This window comes from Vulpes vulpes, chromosome 8, assembly GCF_048418805.1.
Source record: "Vulpes vulpes isolate BD-2025 chromosome 8, VulVul3, whole genome shotgun sequence".
NCBI classification, from domain to species: domain Eukaryota; kingdom Metazoa; phylum Chordata; class Mammalia; order Carnivora; family Canidae; genus Vulpes; species Vulpes vulpes.
The window spans coordinates 43,021,395-43,038,730 of record NC_132787.1 but is presented as its reverse complement, the minus strand read 5'-3'; the positions used below and the strand labels follow the sequence as shown (position 1 = coordinate 43,038,730).

Sequence of the window (17,336 nt, the reverse complement as noted above, 5' to 3'; positions counted from 1 at the left end):
GGGGTAAGGGGTGTAAGGAAGCAGAGCAGAGGTGAAGGGAACCGGCTAGCAGTGATGGCTGCCCCTCCTCAGCAGGGGGCAAGCATCTACCTTTGGCTCAGGTCATGATCCCAGGATCCTGAGATCGAGTCCCACATCAGGCTCTTCACAGGGAGCCTGCTTCTCCATCTCCCTACATCTCTGCCTCTCTCTGTGTCTCTCATGAATAAATAAATAAAATCTTAAAAAACCCACAATCTAAGCTGGATCATTTCACTTCCACGAGTCAGGGAACCTTTTGTGAACATATAAGAGGACAGGGGGTAAGGGGTGTAAGGAAGCAGAGCAGAGGTGAAGGGAACCGGCTAGCAGTGATGGCTGCCCCTCCTCAGCAGGGGGAAGCTTCCTGGTGGCAGGCCATCATAGGCAGGGGTCAAGGAAGAATCACTGGTGCAGAAAGAGCATACATCAAAGAGGCCAAACTGATAACAAGAAACGACTGTCCCATCATCACACCTTACATTGCCTTTTCTCAAATTACCTTGTCAGCTTGAGGGGACCCAACTCTCCTGGTCCCCATTTCAGAGCTGCAGATACTGGTTTCTGCACTACACAGCTTAAGAAGTCGGGAGAGGTGGAACCTCATTCTCTCTTCCACAACTCTCTACTAGGTCTCCCTTAGTCCAGCCAGGATGGTTGAGGTGTTAGAGAACTTTACCTCTTTTGATTGTTCTAAAAAATGCTGCCAATACCCTAAGAACCCTCTCTCTGTAACCCAAAGGACCTTCTGGCTTGGACTCTAGTAGAAGGGTCCCAAGGCGTGAGCTTGCCTATATGCTGAACCTGGTTGACTTGCCTTTTGGTGTAGAGACCCTTCCTTAAAACACGAGAGTATCATTCAGTGATGTAGACAGTTTGATGGGCAGACCTGATAGTGCATCAGAAAGATCTAGAGCAAAAAAATAAAAATAGAAAGATCTAGAGATGGTGATGATCTAATCCAGTGGTTTTAAACTTTTTTTTTAAGAACTACAACCTTTTTTTTTTTTTTTTTTTTACTAAAATTGTATGCTGAAACACATGAAATAAAAACATTTATGCAGGTGAAACTTGGGAAAGGGAAAGGATCTCCACACTAGCCCCTTAGTAAGAACTTTCTCAAGAACCACCTGTCCAGCCTGGCCCATCCATCTTATAGGCAACAGAATGGGTGCACAGAGAGGTCAGGCAAACTGCTCAGGGTTGCAGAATTAGGGACCAATCAACTTTCTGGACGCTTAATTTCTTGCTCTTTCGATACAGTATTCTGTCTTGGAGAATTTTCTGAGCCTACAAAACTGCACGTGGCACTATTAAGCTACAAAAATTACTGACTCAATGCTTTCATTCAAGAATCACTCCTGTTCACATCCTCTGAATAAGAAGTTTGGATTTCTTTGTGCCACATTAACTCTGATTGGTAACTCTGAATTCCCTGCTGGCAGAAGTAATACAGGTCAGATTCTATTAAACACATATCACTACAATAAAAAACAATTAGAATCCAGCTCATAGTCTACAAACTTCAGGAAGATTTAATCAGCAAAAGTTTAGTGCTGTATCACCAAGGAATTTGGATAGTGTAAAAAGACTGCCTATGGAGGCACCTGGGTGGCTCAGTCAGTGAAGCATCTGACTCTCGATTTCTGCTCAGTTCATGATGTCAGGGTCATGACACTGAGCCCCACATCAGGCTCTGTGCTGAGCATGGCGCCTGCTTGGGATTTTCTCTCCCTCAGCTCCTCTTCCTGCTTGCTTGCACGAGCTCTTTCTCGAAATAAATAAAATCCTAAAAAAAAAAAAGGATTTTTGTCTATAGTGTGTGTGTGTGTGTGTGTGTGTGTGTGTATTGACCTCGTGGCGATAGATCCAATAATTCAGACAACAGATGGCTTCCAAGTACCTCACCATAAAAGTGGCTGCATATTACACAACTCAACACTGAAACACCTCTTCCCGAGACCCCCTCACTTCATTCAGTTTTCCTAGGTACTTAGGCAATTTGCTACCTTGGCATAAGAAGAAAAAAAACTGTCGGCACTCCCAAGGCCCACCCATGGCCTCAATGGGACCCCTTTGGGAGTGGAGTCTCCAGCCCAGCTTCATTTGGAAGGAGTCTTAGTTATTTACAAAACCAGAGTCCTAAAACAAAAACAAAAACAAAACAAAACATAAAAAACCAGAATCCTTAAAGTAATTCTGTTCAAGGCCCTTTAAAAGAAGGGAGGATAGGGGCTTCTGGGTGGCTCAGTGGTTGAGCATCTGCCTTCAGCTCAGATTGTGATCCTGGGGTCCTGGGATCGAGTCCTACATCGGGCGCCCCACCGGGAGCCTGCTTCTCCCTCTGCCTATGTCTCTGCTTCTTTCTGTCTCTCATGAAAAAAATAAATAAAATCTTAAAAAAATTTTTTTAAATAAAAGAAAGGAGGATAAGTAAGAATTTGAAACCAATGTATGTACATATTTGAAAAATTCAGGGACAGGGTGGAAGTGTGCTTGGAAGTAGGAGGAGGCAGGGTATGGGAGTGGAAGGCTGGCCCCTCTGCAAAAGAACCTGTGAGTACAGGCCCCGCTTACTCACTCCTCTGCCCCTGAGGCTGGATGGGGGAGGGGTGACCTTAAAGTTCAGAAAGGATTGATCTCCGAAGCAATGAAAAGGAGGCCGTAAGGAATGAGGAAATTGTCGACATGGAGAATACATTCAAGGTCAAGAACCAAGTAAAATATCAAACTGGAAAGAAAAAAATAACAGAAACATTTGAGATGACAAAGCTGAAACTCTGTCTCTGGGATGTGGCTACTTGGGTTTCTCTCTCATGCCTGACAGCTCGGATCAGACCCCTGCCATTTCTAGACATGGAGTTTCTGACACGTAATGCCTCTGGTACAGATGAAACCCGCTCACTGTGCAAGTGATCTGGGCTGGGGACTAGGTGTGTGGGGCCAACTCACACCCCCTACTCGGGTTTCCCAGCCATCGGCTCGTATTTGAAACTTAGTAGTAGAACAGTTCATGCTAGGACACTCTCTGAACTCTGCTTGCCCTGGTGCTAGCATTCTGCCCTACAAAGGGAGGGCATTCTAAAAGCATTTTTTTTTTCTAAAAGCATTTTTAAAAAGGCACGGGAAAGAAGACGAAACACTTGTAAAAGCTTTTGATAGCACTGAGTCATGCTCAGAGAAGCATTCAAGTAGTCAGGGTACTGTATGTTCTGAAACACACACAATAACACTCTCAGTGGGTCAACTTCCCTATTACCTCGTGGGGCAGCAAGGCTGACTTACAGCTATGATCTAAGCTGAGGTTTCTGGAACTTTTAAATCCCCTTGCACTCAATATTGTTTTGGGGTGATTTACAGCTTCTGAAGAGAACCAGGCACTGAAGACAGAGCTGGTGTTTAAAGCTCAGTTATGTCAGGGATCCCTGGGTGGCTCAGCGGTTTGGCGCCTGCCTTCGGCTCAGGGTGTTGGTCCTGGAGACCCCGGATTGGTCCCGTGTCGGGCTCCCTGCATGGAGCTTGCTTTTCCCTCTGCCTGTGTCTCTGGCGCTCTCTCTCTCTCTCTCTCTGTGTGTGTGTGTGTCTATCATGAATAAATAAATAAAATCTTAAAAAAAAAAAAAACTCAGTTATGTCAATTACTGGCTGCACAGCCCTGAACAAATTATCTAACCTCTGGCCCTCAGTTTCCTCATCTGTAAAATGGGAGTATTAAAACCTGCTTCATAGGGTTATAGTTGAGATCAGTGAAATGAGATGATGTATGTAAACCATCCACTACAGTGCAGGCACTGTACATTTCTACCATAGTGCTTCGAGGCTCTACAGACAATCTGATGGATGACATAGAAAGGGCAATAGATGATGGTGTTAATACCTTCAAAGTTCTCACAAGGGATAAACGTCTTGTTCCTGGAGGTGGAGCAACAGAAATTGAATTAGCCAAACAGATCACATCGTATGGAGAGACACGTCCTGGACTTGAACAGTATGCCATAAAGAAGTTTGCTGAGGCATTCGAAGCTATTCCCCGGGCACTGGCAGAAAACTCTGGAGTTAAGGCCAATGAAGTAATCTCTAAACTCTATGCAGTACATCAAGAAGGAAATAAGAACGTCAGATTAGATATTGAGGCTGAAGTTCCTGCTGTAAAGGACATGTTGGAAGCTGGTATTCTAGACACTTACTTGGGAAAATACTGGGCTATCAAGCTGGCTACGAATGCTGCCATCACTGTCCTTAGAGTGGATCAGATCATCATGGCAAAACCAGCTGGTGGGCCCAAACCTCTAAGTGCGAAGAAAGACTGGGATGAAGACCAAAATGATTGACTGGCTTAGTTTTTTACTGTAGGTGAAGACTACATTTGTAGTAGTAGTCTAGGAATTGCCTGATGTTTTCATATTTTTACTTAAGAAGTGTTTTGTGTTTATATCCTCAGCTGGATGATAAAATAAACATGTTGTTGCTGTCAAAGCCTAAAAAAAAAAAAAAAAAAAAAGTCCATGTACCATGGACTTTGTTCAGAAGGAGTTTAAGTGCTGTGGCGGGGAAGACTACCGGGATTGGAGCAAAAACCAGTACCACGACTACAACGCCCCCGGACCCCTGGCCTGCGGGGTGCCCTACACCTGCTGCGTCAGAAACACGACAGAAGTGATCAACACCATGTGCGGCTACAGAACTATTGACAAGGAGCGCCTCAGCGTGCAGGATGTCATCTACGTGCGGGGCTGCACCAACGCCGTGCTCATCTGGTTCATGGACAACTACACCATCATGGCAGGCCTCCTGCTGGGCATCCTGCTCCCCCAGTTCCTGGGGGTGCTGCTGACATTCCTGTACATCACCCGGGTGGAGGACATCATCATGGAGCACTCGGTCACCGACGGGCTCTTGGGGCCTGGCACCAAGCCCAGCGTGGAGGCGGCAGGCACAGGATGCTGCATGTGCTACCCCAACTAGCGCCCCCATCTGGGCCAGCAGCTGGGCAGGACCGTGCCGCGACAGCACCACTCGGGCCACATCACGGTGGCTGGACGGGACTGTGGGTCCTCCCCCCACACTGGGCACTGACCAAAGCCCCAGCCGAGTTTGGGGGGCCTGCTCAGGCCTCCCGCGGCCACGGCCTCTCGGGAGAGCCGAGGCCCTCCCCGGGGCCGGGTCCTGCACCTGCCCGGCCTCCTGGGCGTGGGGAGCAAGGACGCCCCTTCAGCAGGCCTGGGCCCCCGGGAAAGGGGTGCCGAGCACTCAGCTCAGGGCCCATCTGGTTTCTGGCAGTGCCGTGGCCTGTGGTGTTTCGGCCCCCGTGAGGGCAATCTTGTAGTAAAATGAGCACGAAGGAGAGCACGTGTGGTGGCAGGTGTGTGGGCCCCAGGGTCCCTGGAGTCCCTCGGCCACGACCCAGAGGCCAGGTTGGGCGCATTTCGCAGCCTCCCAGGGGCCTTGAGCTGCTGCTTTGCTGACCCCGTTTTTTACGTGATTTTTGTAACATTCATTTTGTACACAGTTAACAGGAGTTTCTGACTAATCAGAGCTGGGTGTTGCCCACACGCCCCACTCTTGCCCCTCCAAGCCCGTTTATTAATCAAACAATAAAGACGTGATTTTTTTTTGCCATGGTACATGGCAGATGCTTTGTGCATTCAACCAATATTAACTGACACCTTACTATTTGCCAGGCCTTATGCCAGGTAAGCAAAGACAGATGTAGTAACTGCCCTCTTGGAGCTTTCCATATGGCCACTAGCCTATTGACTCAACAGTAGCACCTACTCTGAATTCCTTGTCTAGACTGATGAAGACTGATGGTAGCACATAGTTACAAAGATAAGAGAGATACAGACTCTGCTCCTCAGCTTCAATCTGACTGAGAAAGTAAGAGAACCATATCACTGGATGGCTCTGCTACTAATTATGTGACCTTGGGCAATTCATACAACAATTTTGGAGCTCAGCTTCCTTGTAAGTAAAATAAGGAGGTTGGATTGGATGATTGGTTCTCAAACTTGACTGGCCATCAGAATCTCTGGAAGACCTTTTGGAAGTACAGACTCCAGGCCCCCACCAACACCCGCTGGTCAGAATCTCGAAGTGTGGGGCTCAGGGATCTATCACAGTTTTTAAAATGCCCCCATGTGGTCAAATGCAGACCTCTTGGTCTTGGCCCATCTGTAAGACGCCTTCTAACAGGAGTAAAGTTCTGTGATACATCACTGTCACGGGAAGTGGAAGCGAACAGTGCCATGGAGGAGGCACCGAGTGCAGAACCAGGGTTAGGAGAAGGCAGACATCAGTGGGGTGGTGGCAGTGTGGATGTGAACTTGAGAGAGGCCAAGCTCCAAGAGGGCAGTTACTACATCTGTCTGAACTTGCAGAGGCTGGGAAAGGAAAGAGTATAGAGAAGGGAAGCCAAACATTGGGCCAGAGGACAGAGTGCTTGGATGGGAATAAATGGCTCAGAGGTTGGGAAGGCAGACTGAGACCAACTTGACTAATTATTTCATCCATCCATTTATCCATCCATCTATAATGTGACCTTATTTGGAAATAGGAAGTTAAAGTAAGGTCATTAGGTTGGGCCCTAATCCAATATGACCAGTGTGCTGATAACAAGGGGAAATTCAGGGACACCGGGGTGGGGGGGCTCAGCCAGGTAAGTGTCCACCTTCAGCTCACGGTCCTGGGGCCCAGGCGCACATCGGGTTCCCTGCTCCGTGAGGAGCCTGCTTCTTCCTCTGCCCCTGCTGCTGCTCCTGCTCACATGCTCTCATAAATAAAGTCTCTTAAAAGTGGGGGGGAAATTCAGACTGAGAGACATGCACGGAGAGAAGGCTATGTGCAGAGACACAGGGAGGCTGCTGTGTGAGGGTGGAGGAGCGGAATGCATCCCCAGACCCAGGACGCCAGAGACTGCTGCTAAACCACCAGCAGCTGGGACGGAGGCACAGAACAGATTCTCCCTCCCAGGCTGCAGCAGGACCACGGCTGCTGATGCCTTGATTTCAGACTCAAGAAGTGTGAGCCAAGAAATGTCCGCAGTTTTAAGTTCCCTCGTCTGTGGCACTTTGTTCCTGCAGCCCTAGAAAGTTAACACACGATGGAAGGGGAAGGAAATAGAGGCCAAAGAACTATGAGAGACTGTGGATTAGAGGCTGGACAACTCATTTTCTGAATTCAGAAAATTAGAAGAACCCACTAATTATGTGCCAAGAATGGTGCCGGACACCTGTCATTTAGTATCATCCAGTAGCAACAGATATTGGCTGAGTAATTAATGAGATGTTGGGGGTCAAGGAGGAGGAAAGATGGGTTCTTGGGGAGGTTGGTGGCATGTGGGAAGAAATGGAGGTTTTGTGTCAGACAAGTGAACTCCTCCTTCTAGAGGCAGCCAAAGCACAGAAATGAAGCTCAGGAGAGAAGTCTGGGCAGAGATTAAGTTTTGGGAATCACTCTTATAGCAACAATAGGTTAGATGCCATAAGAAAAAAATCTTCTAGGAAAAGGAAAGAGAGCTGAAGGCAGACTCACTGTAAGTCAGGGTCAGAAGAGGATGAAGAAAGAGGAGAGGACATAGGTGAGTCTGGTGGCACAGAAGCCAGGAGAGATGTGGAGGGATAGGCCCTAGCTATGACAGAAACAGAAAGAAAGACATGGGTTTGGGCATATTTCAAGCTATTCTCTTTTCATATAACAGTAGTTTTGTTGTTTGGGGTTTTTTTTCTTTTAACATAAATCCACACAAGTCTTGAATGGTTTTAAATGGAGCAGCTTTTGAATTTCTTAAATTCAAGAAGAGTTCTGGGACGAAAAAAAGTGTTAGTGTTAATTTCCTGAGTGTTTTAATAGCAACTTTAACCTGAAAAGCTCAAAGAGTGTTGGGTCAGACAAATGATCTAGTAGTGAGGATAACGTCCCAATGTCATAGATATGAAGGCTCAGAGAAGTAAAGGTTTGTGGATCTATTGACGCAGAACATCAGGTTCCAGTGAAGGGCTGATTCTGATTCTTGGACAAATATTCTGATCCGAGCACCAGCTGGCTCACCTGTTGATTCATTCATTGAGTACACTGCTGACCACCGCACTGCAGCAGAGAACAAGGATAAATGAAGTCACCAAGGAGCTCACAGTCCAGTGGAAACACTACCAGGTGTTAAAAGCCTTCACTAGGGAATCCCTGGGAGGCGCAGCAGTTTGGTGCCTGCCTTCAGCCCAGGGCATGATCCTGGAGTTCCAAGATTGAGTCCCGCATCAGGTTCCCTGCATGGAGCCTGCTTCTCCCTCTGCCTGTGTCTCTGCCTCTCTTTCTGTGTCTCTCATGAACAAATAGATAAAATCTTAAAAAAAAAAAAAAAGCCTTCACTAAAGAAACTTTAAAAAACAATAGTGTTCAATGATGACTGACTGGATAAGCAAAATGTGGTTCATGCATACATGCAACGCAGATGACCTCTGAAGGCATCATGCAAAGTGAAATAAGGCAGACACAAAAAGACAATTATTGTATAATTCCACTTATATGAAGTACCCAGTGGCATCACGTTCACAGAGGCAGAAGGCAAAATGGTGGTTGCCAGGGGCTGGAGGAAGGAGACAGGATTGGGTAGAGTTTCAGTTGGGGATGACAAGAGTTTTGGGGGTGGATGGTAGTGATGGTTTTGCACAACACCATGAGTATACTAAAACCACAGAACTGTACACTTAATGGTAAATTTTACATCATATACATTAACAATTTTGTTGGGGATCCCTGGGTGGCGCAGCGGTTTAGCACCTGCCTTTGGCCCAGGGCGCGATCCTGGAGACCCGGGATCGAATCCCACGTCAGGCTCCCGGTGCATGGAGTCTGCTTCTCCCTCTGCCTATGTCTCTGCCTCTCTCTCTCTCTCTCACTGTGTGCCTATCATAAATAAATAAAATTTTAAAAAATTAAAAAAAAACAATTTTGTTATCGTGTGTTTTTTTTTTTTTTTAAGATTTTTATTTACTTGAGAGAGAGAGGGAGTGAGCATGAGCAGTGGGGAGAGGCAGAGGGAGGGAGAGGAGCAGGCTCCCTGCCCAGTGCAGAGCCTGACACAGGACTCAACCCCACGATCCCAAGATCACAACCCTGAGATCATGACCCGAGCCGAAACCAAGAGTCAGATGCTCAACTGACAGGCCACCCAAGAGATGGCATCCTAAATTTCTTTCTAATACAAAGAATAGGTATGGAGAAGTTGAGTGCTGAATACGAAGTCAGTGTCAGGGTTAAGTAAAGAGCAGGTCTTAGCTGCTATTCCAGTACATCCTACATCTTTTTTATTACAACTAATTAGCATTTGCCTATTTAAAAACTCTTGGGTTTTACCTCTTTCACCTGTTTCCTTTTAGAAATGTTAGAAAACAAGAAGTGGGAATAAATAAGACTGAAAATTCTCTTACCCAGAGAGAACTACCATTAACACTCCGGCATAGCACCTTTTAGCTGGAAAAATGTCCTCTCTTCATTTTTTTTTAAAGTTCAGTCCTTTAAGTTCAATCCTTTAAGTTCAATCCATTCTCCCTCAGTACAAATGGCAAACTGTGATCTAGCAGAAAGGGTCAGGCAACTTTCTCAGCACCTCATAGTCAGGAGGGAGGTCAGAATTGCAATTCAATTCTAAGTCAGCTATCCAAGCCTCTCTGCCACTGCCACGACTATCTGGATGATTAGAGTCATCACCTACCACAGCCAGAGCCCCTGGCTAAAAATACACCCTCCTCTGAGACGGTTTCCGTCATTTAGATGTTTGAGAGCCAGCCAGGGCCTGGCCTGGGCACAGCGAACATCTGGGTAAGGCACTGACCACAGAACCACCGGGCAGCTGGAAGCCATATGGGCACGGAGCCTATGCATTTGGTGAGGCCACCCTCACCTCCACCTCCCTCCACCTCCTCATGCTGCCCGTTGGGCCTTCAAAGCCCTCCACCCTCTCTTTTGCCAGATCACAGCTCTTCTTTGCTTCTCTGCCCTACCTCACTTCCCTAATCTGTCCCAGAGGATAATTTCTCCTGCCTTCTCTGTTCCTGCTTCCCTGCCACACCTCCATGGTCTTTCTCTTCCACTCTACCCTGCATCTGGAAGAGTTTTTCCCTCTCTTGCTTGCCAGCCTGATGGCTTCCTCCAAGTGCTTCCTCAAAAGCCATTTGTCTCTGAAAGGCTTCCATGGATTTCCCACACTGGTGGCTTCCCTGCCACTTCCCTTGACTGGGTAGCCTCACCCGAGAAGGATCATTCATTTAAACCAAATTCACCAAAATCTACGCTGGTGTGATGCTACGGGCACAGTGTGCTGCAGTGGGCACAGAAGTGAATGAGAAGGGGTGTTTTCCCTCAAGGGCCCAAGTCTGGTGAAGAAACAAACAAAAAGCAAATAGTTAAAGGAATGTGCTAGGTTGTGTGTTAGAATTTGGGCGGACAATTTTGTTAGAATTTTGGGAGCTTCGAGGAAAAAGTAATTTTGCCCAAGGAGGCCAGGAGGCATGAGAAGAGGGCTCCTCTGAATGAATCTAGTGGTAAATGTGGTCATCTGATGGGCTTGCAAAGTGCAAAAGGGCACTGTCAATAGGGGATGAGGGAACGTGCAAAGGTCCAGGGCAGAATAACTCAGGCAGGAAGGGCTTGGAACTCCACATTTGGGAGTGAGGCTTCAGCTGCTCCTGGGTCCCTAGTGAAAAGGCTGACACTGGCTATGAGCTCACCAGATTCTGTAGCTAATTCTCATTATCAGTTGGGAAAGTTTAGAACAGTTTTGCGCAGGCATCATAGCAGAGTTCAAACCCTTGCTGAATGCGTTGTTAGAGGTTCATAAACATCACACAGAGTGGCCACAATGCAGTCACTGGAGTCCACTAAAGACGAATAACCTCAGTGATGTCAGATGCTTAGTCCGTGTGAGTTTGCTCATCTGCTAAATATGGCAATGGATGAGGCCAGTGATGTGCTGAACAAAAGAGGGTTTCATCGTCAAATATGGGAAACACTCCCCCTCCTTAGGGATTCACATTTGCCTATGAACACGTTAAAGTTTGTGGTGGGTGGAAACCAAAGTGTTTAATTTGGTCAAAACCAGCATTTCTCAAACTTATTTAATCACACAATTCTTCCCCCGCCCCCCTCTCCCACCAAGTATCTCTTAATCTCTAGGGAGGAAACACATGTGGGAAAGTGCTGGATGAAATGGTTAGCAGCCTGCCTTCCAGCCATTAAAACCCAGGGCTGTATGGACTGAGGATGTCACTGGGCTGGAACTGGAGCAACTGAAATATAACTGAAGCATAGACATTAACATTCATTCTAAGAAGATAAAGGGACTGCGGGTGGGCATGACTCTGGGAACGGGTGTGATGCTAACGGTGAATGGTCACCTGGAAAGCCCAGTGTGAGGACAGAAATGATGCAGAAAGCCTGAAAATGTTCTAAGGGGAAACCAAACTGGTGGAAAGCTAAAGGCAGGAAAACTTTGATCAGAAGGGATAAAGGACCCAATCAGTCAGGAAAGTTTGGGAAAGTAAGAGGGTCCTGTGGAGATTCTTCTGGTAAGGCTGAGATAGGGCTTGGGGCAGGGGGCCTTCAGGAGAAACACTCTGCCTCAGAGTAAGAGAAGTCGAGTCCTCGGGGACCACAGGCCTGTGAGAGGGATGCCAGGCAGCACGAGGAAAAGAAAGGAGAGTCCAGGGAGAAAGCACAGCGTGACCACAAGGAAGAGGAGAAGAATCAGATAACCTTGGGATGAGAAGGGCTAATGAGTACCTGGGACCCTGGAACGGCAAGCCACCCTTACCTGGAACCCATGCTCTCCTGGTGCGAACAGCCACAGGTTCACCCTTTCCCTCCTGGGGCCTCTGGCACCTTGCTCTGCTACCCACACTGTCTCTCGTGCATCTTATGCCCCCTTCCCGACCCATTGCCAAGTTCTCCTTACCTCTGGTCCCCCTGCAGCCACTGCCCTGTTCCTGACTTTGCTGCCCAGTTTTTTTTTTTTTTTTAAGATTTTATTTATTTATTCATGAGAGACAGAGACAGAGGGAGGCAGAGACACAGGCAGAGGGAGAAGCAGGCTCCATACAGGGAGCCTGATATGGGACTCGAACCCGGGACTCCAGGATCACATCCTGGGCTGAAGGCAGGGGCTAAACCGCTGAGCTACCCAGAGATCCCTGCCCAGCTTCTTTGAAAGGAGCTCCAGGGCTATACTTACAACCTCCTGGATAGACTAGCCACCTTCAATTCAACCTGTGCAAAGGTGAATCTGCAGGTGCCTGGGTGGCTCAGCGGGTTAAGCGTCTGTCTTCAGCTCAGGTAGTGATCCCAGGGTCCTGGTATTGAGTCTAGCGGCAGGCTTCCTGCTCAGTGGGATTTCTGCTCCTCCCTCTCCCTCTGCCCCCCTCCCCCTCTGCTGTGCTCTCTCTCAAACAAATAACTAAAATATTTTTTTAAAAAACCCCACAAAACCCAAAAGCCAAAATGAATCTGCCCCCTTCCCATCAATCCAGCCCCGAAGGCAGTCATTCCCATGAGGGCCACAGCCATGTTCCAGTCAGCCAGACCTCAAGCCCAGCAAGTTACGGCCCATGACTAAACGCAGGTGGCAAGTTTCATCAAATCTGCCTCCCTGCCGCTCTGTGGAGTCTCACTGTGCCACTGACCCCTATTATAGTGGCCGTATAAATGTTCTCCATACTCAGACCCTGTGAGAGCAAAGCATCACACACAGGCCGCCGCTCTCCCTCTGAGCTTCCCCAGACGCCAATCAGAAGACATCAGTAATGGATCACAGCTCTTGTTCCTGCAGAGCCTGCACTTGGCCTCACGATCCTCCTTAACAAAGTGTACGATCCAAAGAAGCCAGCAGCCGCCAATAAAAGTTGACACTCAAGATGACACTCAAGCATACATTTTATCACAGTTGAACAACTCTGAAACCTGAATGCAAATGCCAATGTCAAACACATTTCCATGCAGTCGTGACATAACTGTCACTGCCTATGAGTGGCAGAACTCGGTCACAGTTTTTCATATCATTGTCACCTCATCTGAGTAGTGTGCATGGTTGGTACTACCTGTGCTGAGTTTAACTGCCATTTTAAATGTCTTCAAAAAGATGACACCATGATTCAGCACTGAAACCCAAAGTTATTGGTACACAGAAAGGCATGGAAACAGAACAACAGAATATAAATTTTACATTAAATATTTGCCACTGGAGGAATGATCAAAATTCTAAATTTTATTGCAAAACAATAATCTAAAGCTTCGTGGGACCTAAGAAAGATACCCACAGGTAGAAAAAGTTAAGCTACTTCCTACAAAAATATGCTGATTACAGGCCAAACAATGCACGTGGAGGTAAGAGAAATGGATGAATCCTTCGGAACATATGAAAGAAACTGCAAAGCAAGAGTGGCTGGCATCAGTTCCTGTGTTCCACAGGATTATCTCAGAGGCACTGTATTGTAGCTTATTGACAGGGTTGGTCTTTCTTTACCACACAGAAATAAAAGTAGAGTGTAAAACCAAAGGCATCTTAGAGTTGATAAGCTCTTGGTTCTTGTCAGGCTTAGCATCTCAATACCTTTTCGTGCAGTGCCTGGGCCAAAGGAAATGCCCAACAGTAGGGGAGCCTGAGTGGCTCAGTCTGTTAAGCATGTCCTGGGATCAGGCCCCAGGAGGGCTCCCTGCTCAGCAGGGAGTCTGCTTCTCCCTCTCCCTCTGCCCCGCCCCCACTCATTCTTTCTTTCTTAAATAAAATCTAATGGTTCCATTTCTTAAGTAGTTAAGTCCAATGAAGTTAATAAGCCTTTATGTTCCAACAACTTAGTAGCCATTTGAAAAGACGATACACATAAATTGAAAGAAAAAACATATTCTTTCATCTTAAATTACTTCACAATAACTCTTGTAGGTGAAAACCCATAACCCCCTTTAGAGACTGGGAAGTTGAAGCTCGGAGTTGGGTGACTTTCCCCAGGTTCCAGAGCTAATAGATGGTTCAGCCTTATAATATAGTAATTTGTGCCTTAAAAAAAAATAGTCCTCCTTTAGAGCATAAGCTCCTCAGAGACAAGGAGCCTCAGTCATGTCTGTAGTTGGCAGAACTCAGCACAACATCATGCCACAAATAGACGGTGAATAAACAGTTCTTGGATTAAATCATCTCCATCCAAAGAACCCCTCTTCTTATAGTACCTCTGGCATTTTTGGGAGTCAACTGAGCTTGCCACGTTGAAGAGGATGGTGAGGAAAAGATACCAAAGGAAACAGAAGGAAGAGAGAAGAGTTGATTGTAGGGCCCGCACGGAGGCGGCCAAGAGTTGCCCGGGGGGTGACCCTCCTGCCGGCAGCAAGGAAGCCAGGGAACAACTCAGAAGCCTCCGGGTGGGCTGCTTGGCCTTCTCAGACTTGGATCTGCGGGGCCTGGAAGGCAGTGGCTGTGTCACCATGTTGCAGTCCGGGCCTGATGCCTGGTGAATCCACTGCCAGGCCCACACTGAAAAGCTCCTGTCACAGCTCTCGGCCCCTCCGCACCTTCCCAGCAGGCGCTCTGGCTGGCAAGGTACTAAGTGGCTCCAGCTGTCTGTCAGGAGACCCCACGTGACTTCTGTCGTAGTGACCGAGCACAGTGAAATCCCAGCCGCACACACTTAGACTGACGCAGGGCCGTGAGCCACATTTCCCAGTTATCTGTCCCGAGAAAGGGTTTAGATTTCCCCTCTGGAGAAAGATCCCCTCTGAGGAGAGTGCAGAGTATGTTGGAGCGAGAACAGCTGTCCGCAGGAATTCGTTTAATTCACTTCACCTCACATACCCTCCTAAATCCTGAGGCTGAGGTATGTATGGATGTTTAATACGGGGTGGCTGACAGAAAATGTGTCCCCAGGGAAAAAGCCAAGGAGCAAGTCCATGAGGATTAAGTGGATCTGCCATGGCGAAACACTGACAAGCCCATGCAGCTGACATGACAGCAAGTGAAGAAGGCAGGATTCATAGACCTCCCGAGACCGCAGAAGTCATCTGGTGGAAGTTACACGTGAGACAGAGCTTAGTAAACAGGGCCATACAGAAATAATCTGGGACCAAAGCCCTGAACCGGGAAGTTCCCACATTCCTCCTCCTGGACCTCCCAGTTCTCAAACCGTCCATTCCTGAGTAGGCAATCTGTCCAACAGGGTGGCCACCACCCAACCCTCGTCCCAAAACAAATCCTAATGGTACCTCCTATGATCTTCCGCATCTGAGGACACGAGTGCCACTTTAAAGGCCCCCTAAAACATATCCTTTCATGGATCCTCACCACACCTCAGGGAAGTTGTGGGGGCTCGCAAGAGCTCCTCAAGAAACTGTTACTCAGGAAAGGCAAGTATTGGCCTGAGGTCAGATGGTGAGTTCTCACACTCAGACCTCTCCAAGTCAGGACTTGTCTACCTCATCTTTAATCCAAACACCTCAAAGTATTCTTACTACCACACAAATTGGCAAATGGCAGAGTGAAATGATTTGCCTGAGGTCACATACACATGCAAAGCATTATCATATTATCACCTGCTCTGGGAAAATGATTCCCATGAACTACAAGCTTGCTAGCTGATGGAAAGAACAGGCTGTTGTGGGAGACTTGACTCATCCCTGATGACGGACGTGCCATTGAAATATGACTCCTAGAAACGCTTTTCAGAATATTTAATCAGATGGTTGATACTCAATTAGAATTTTGTGTTATCTCAAATTCGCTCCAATTATCTTAGAGGTGTCATGAAATACAACACTAAAATTCACACTTCAAAGACACACAGCATGTTGTATTTTGGGAAAAGAGAGAGAAGAGTTCTCACAACATGTGAGACACATATAATGACACATGTTTCCGTTCCAAAAAGTTTGCTTTTATTTTCAGGGGACTTTCACTCGCCTATAAGCTTCTAAAATTATGAAAAGACAGTACAGATACAGAAAGCTCAAGTTACTGTGGAATTTGAACATCCCTAAGATCCCTGAGCTCTAACCACTAGGTGCCTCACTCAGCCAACACTCCCCTTCAACAAGCCAGCTGTCAGATGGGGCTTTCACGCACAAGTCATCTGTTCCAAAGGAAGTCCCTAGGCTTCTGAGCTCCTGGAACCCTAACAATATTGACTAGTGACAACTGCAGGATTTTCTACTTATTTATACAAGAATACAACATTCAACACTCTCTCTATATAAGAAATTTATATTTAGGCAATTTTTCACAGCTTGACTGGCTTCTCTAAGGATGTTCAGGTCACTTCCTCTATCGATTCCTAATGCAGGATGCCTCAGAGTCCTGTATTACCTACTCAATATGTTTCAAAGTTTCTTCTTTAGTGATGCAAACAATGTATCCAAGAGTACATAACCCACAAAACAAGAGAAAGTAATTGCAAACATAATATCTGGTAACCTATGACATATTAAGAATGCTCACACTCAATAAAAGACAAATAATCCAATTTTTTAAATGGGCAAAGGATAAATAGACATTTCTCCACAGAAGATGTACAGATGGCCAATAACACAAATTAAAACCACAATGAAATGTCACTTCATATGTGTCTCAGTCTTACGTAGCCTGGGTAGCTTAAACAACAAATTTATTTTCTCACAGTTATGGAGCCTGTCAGTCCAAAATTAAGGGGTAAGAAAGGTTGAGTTCTGGTGAAGGCTCCCTTCCTATTTCACAGACAGCCACTTCTCACTGTGTCCTCAACAAGGCAAAGAGACAGTGTTTGTACTCTGATGTCTCTTCTTATCATCAGAGTGCTCCCCGTTACATCCTCAGCTAGCCCTAATTACTTCCCAAAGGCCCCATACCCATCACATTGGGAGTTATGGCTTCAACATGTGAATCTGAGGGGAACATAAATCAGTCTATACCAATACCTACTGGGGTGGCTATAATAAAAAAGTCAGACAATAACAGGTGCTACAAGAATGTGGAGAAACTGGAACACTTACACACTGCTGGTGGCACTACAGAGTGGTAGAGCTGCTTCAAAAAGTAGTCTGCTAGTTCCTCAAAAGGCTAACATGGAGTGACCAAATGACCCAGTGACTCACTGCTAGCTCTCTGCTCAGGAGACTCAAATACTGGAACACAACTGTTGGTAACAACACTATCCATAATAGCTAAAACGTAAAAACAACCCTAATGTCCATCAGCTGATGAAAGAAGAAAAGGTGATATATGTGTACAGTGGAATAGTATTCAGCCACAAGGAGAAATGAAGTACTGACCCATGCTATAAAACTGATTAACCTTGAAATCATCATGCTAAACA

The 17,336-nt window shown here is 46.7% G+C and overlaps 1 protein-coding gene and 1 pseudogene across 1 annotated transcript in view; one reads left to right on the top strand and one right to left on the bottom strand.

Annotated features, from left to right (window-relative positions):
• Positions 1 to 17,336, bottom strand: part of WNT5B (Wnt family member 5B) — a 112,842-nt gene that overhangs the window by 79,139 nt on the left and 16,367 nt on the right. The gene's annotated exons all lie outside the window — the stretch shown is intronic.
• On the top strand, positions 4,505 to 5,096 carry LOC112917525 (tetraspanin-15 pseudogene; annotated as a pseudogene).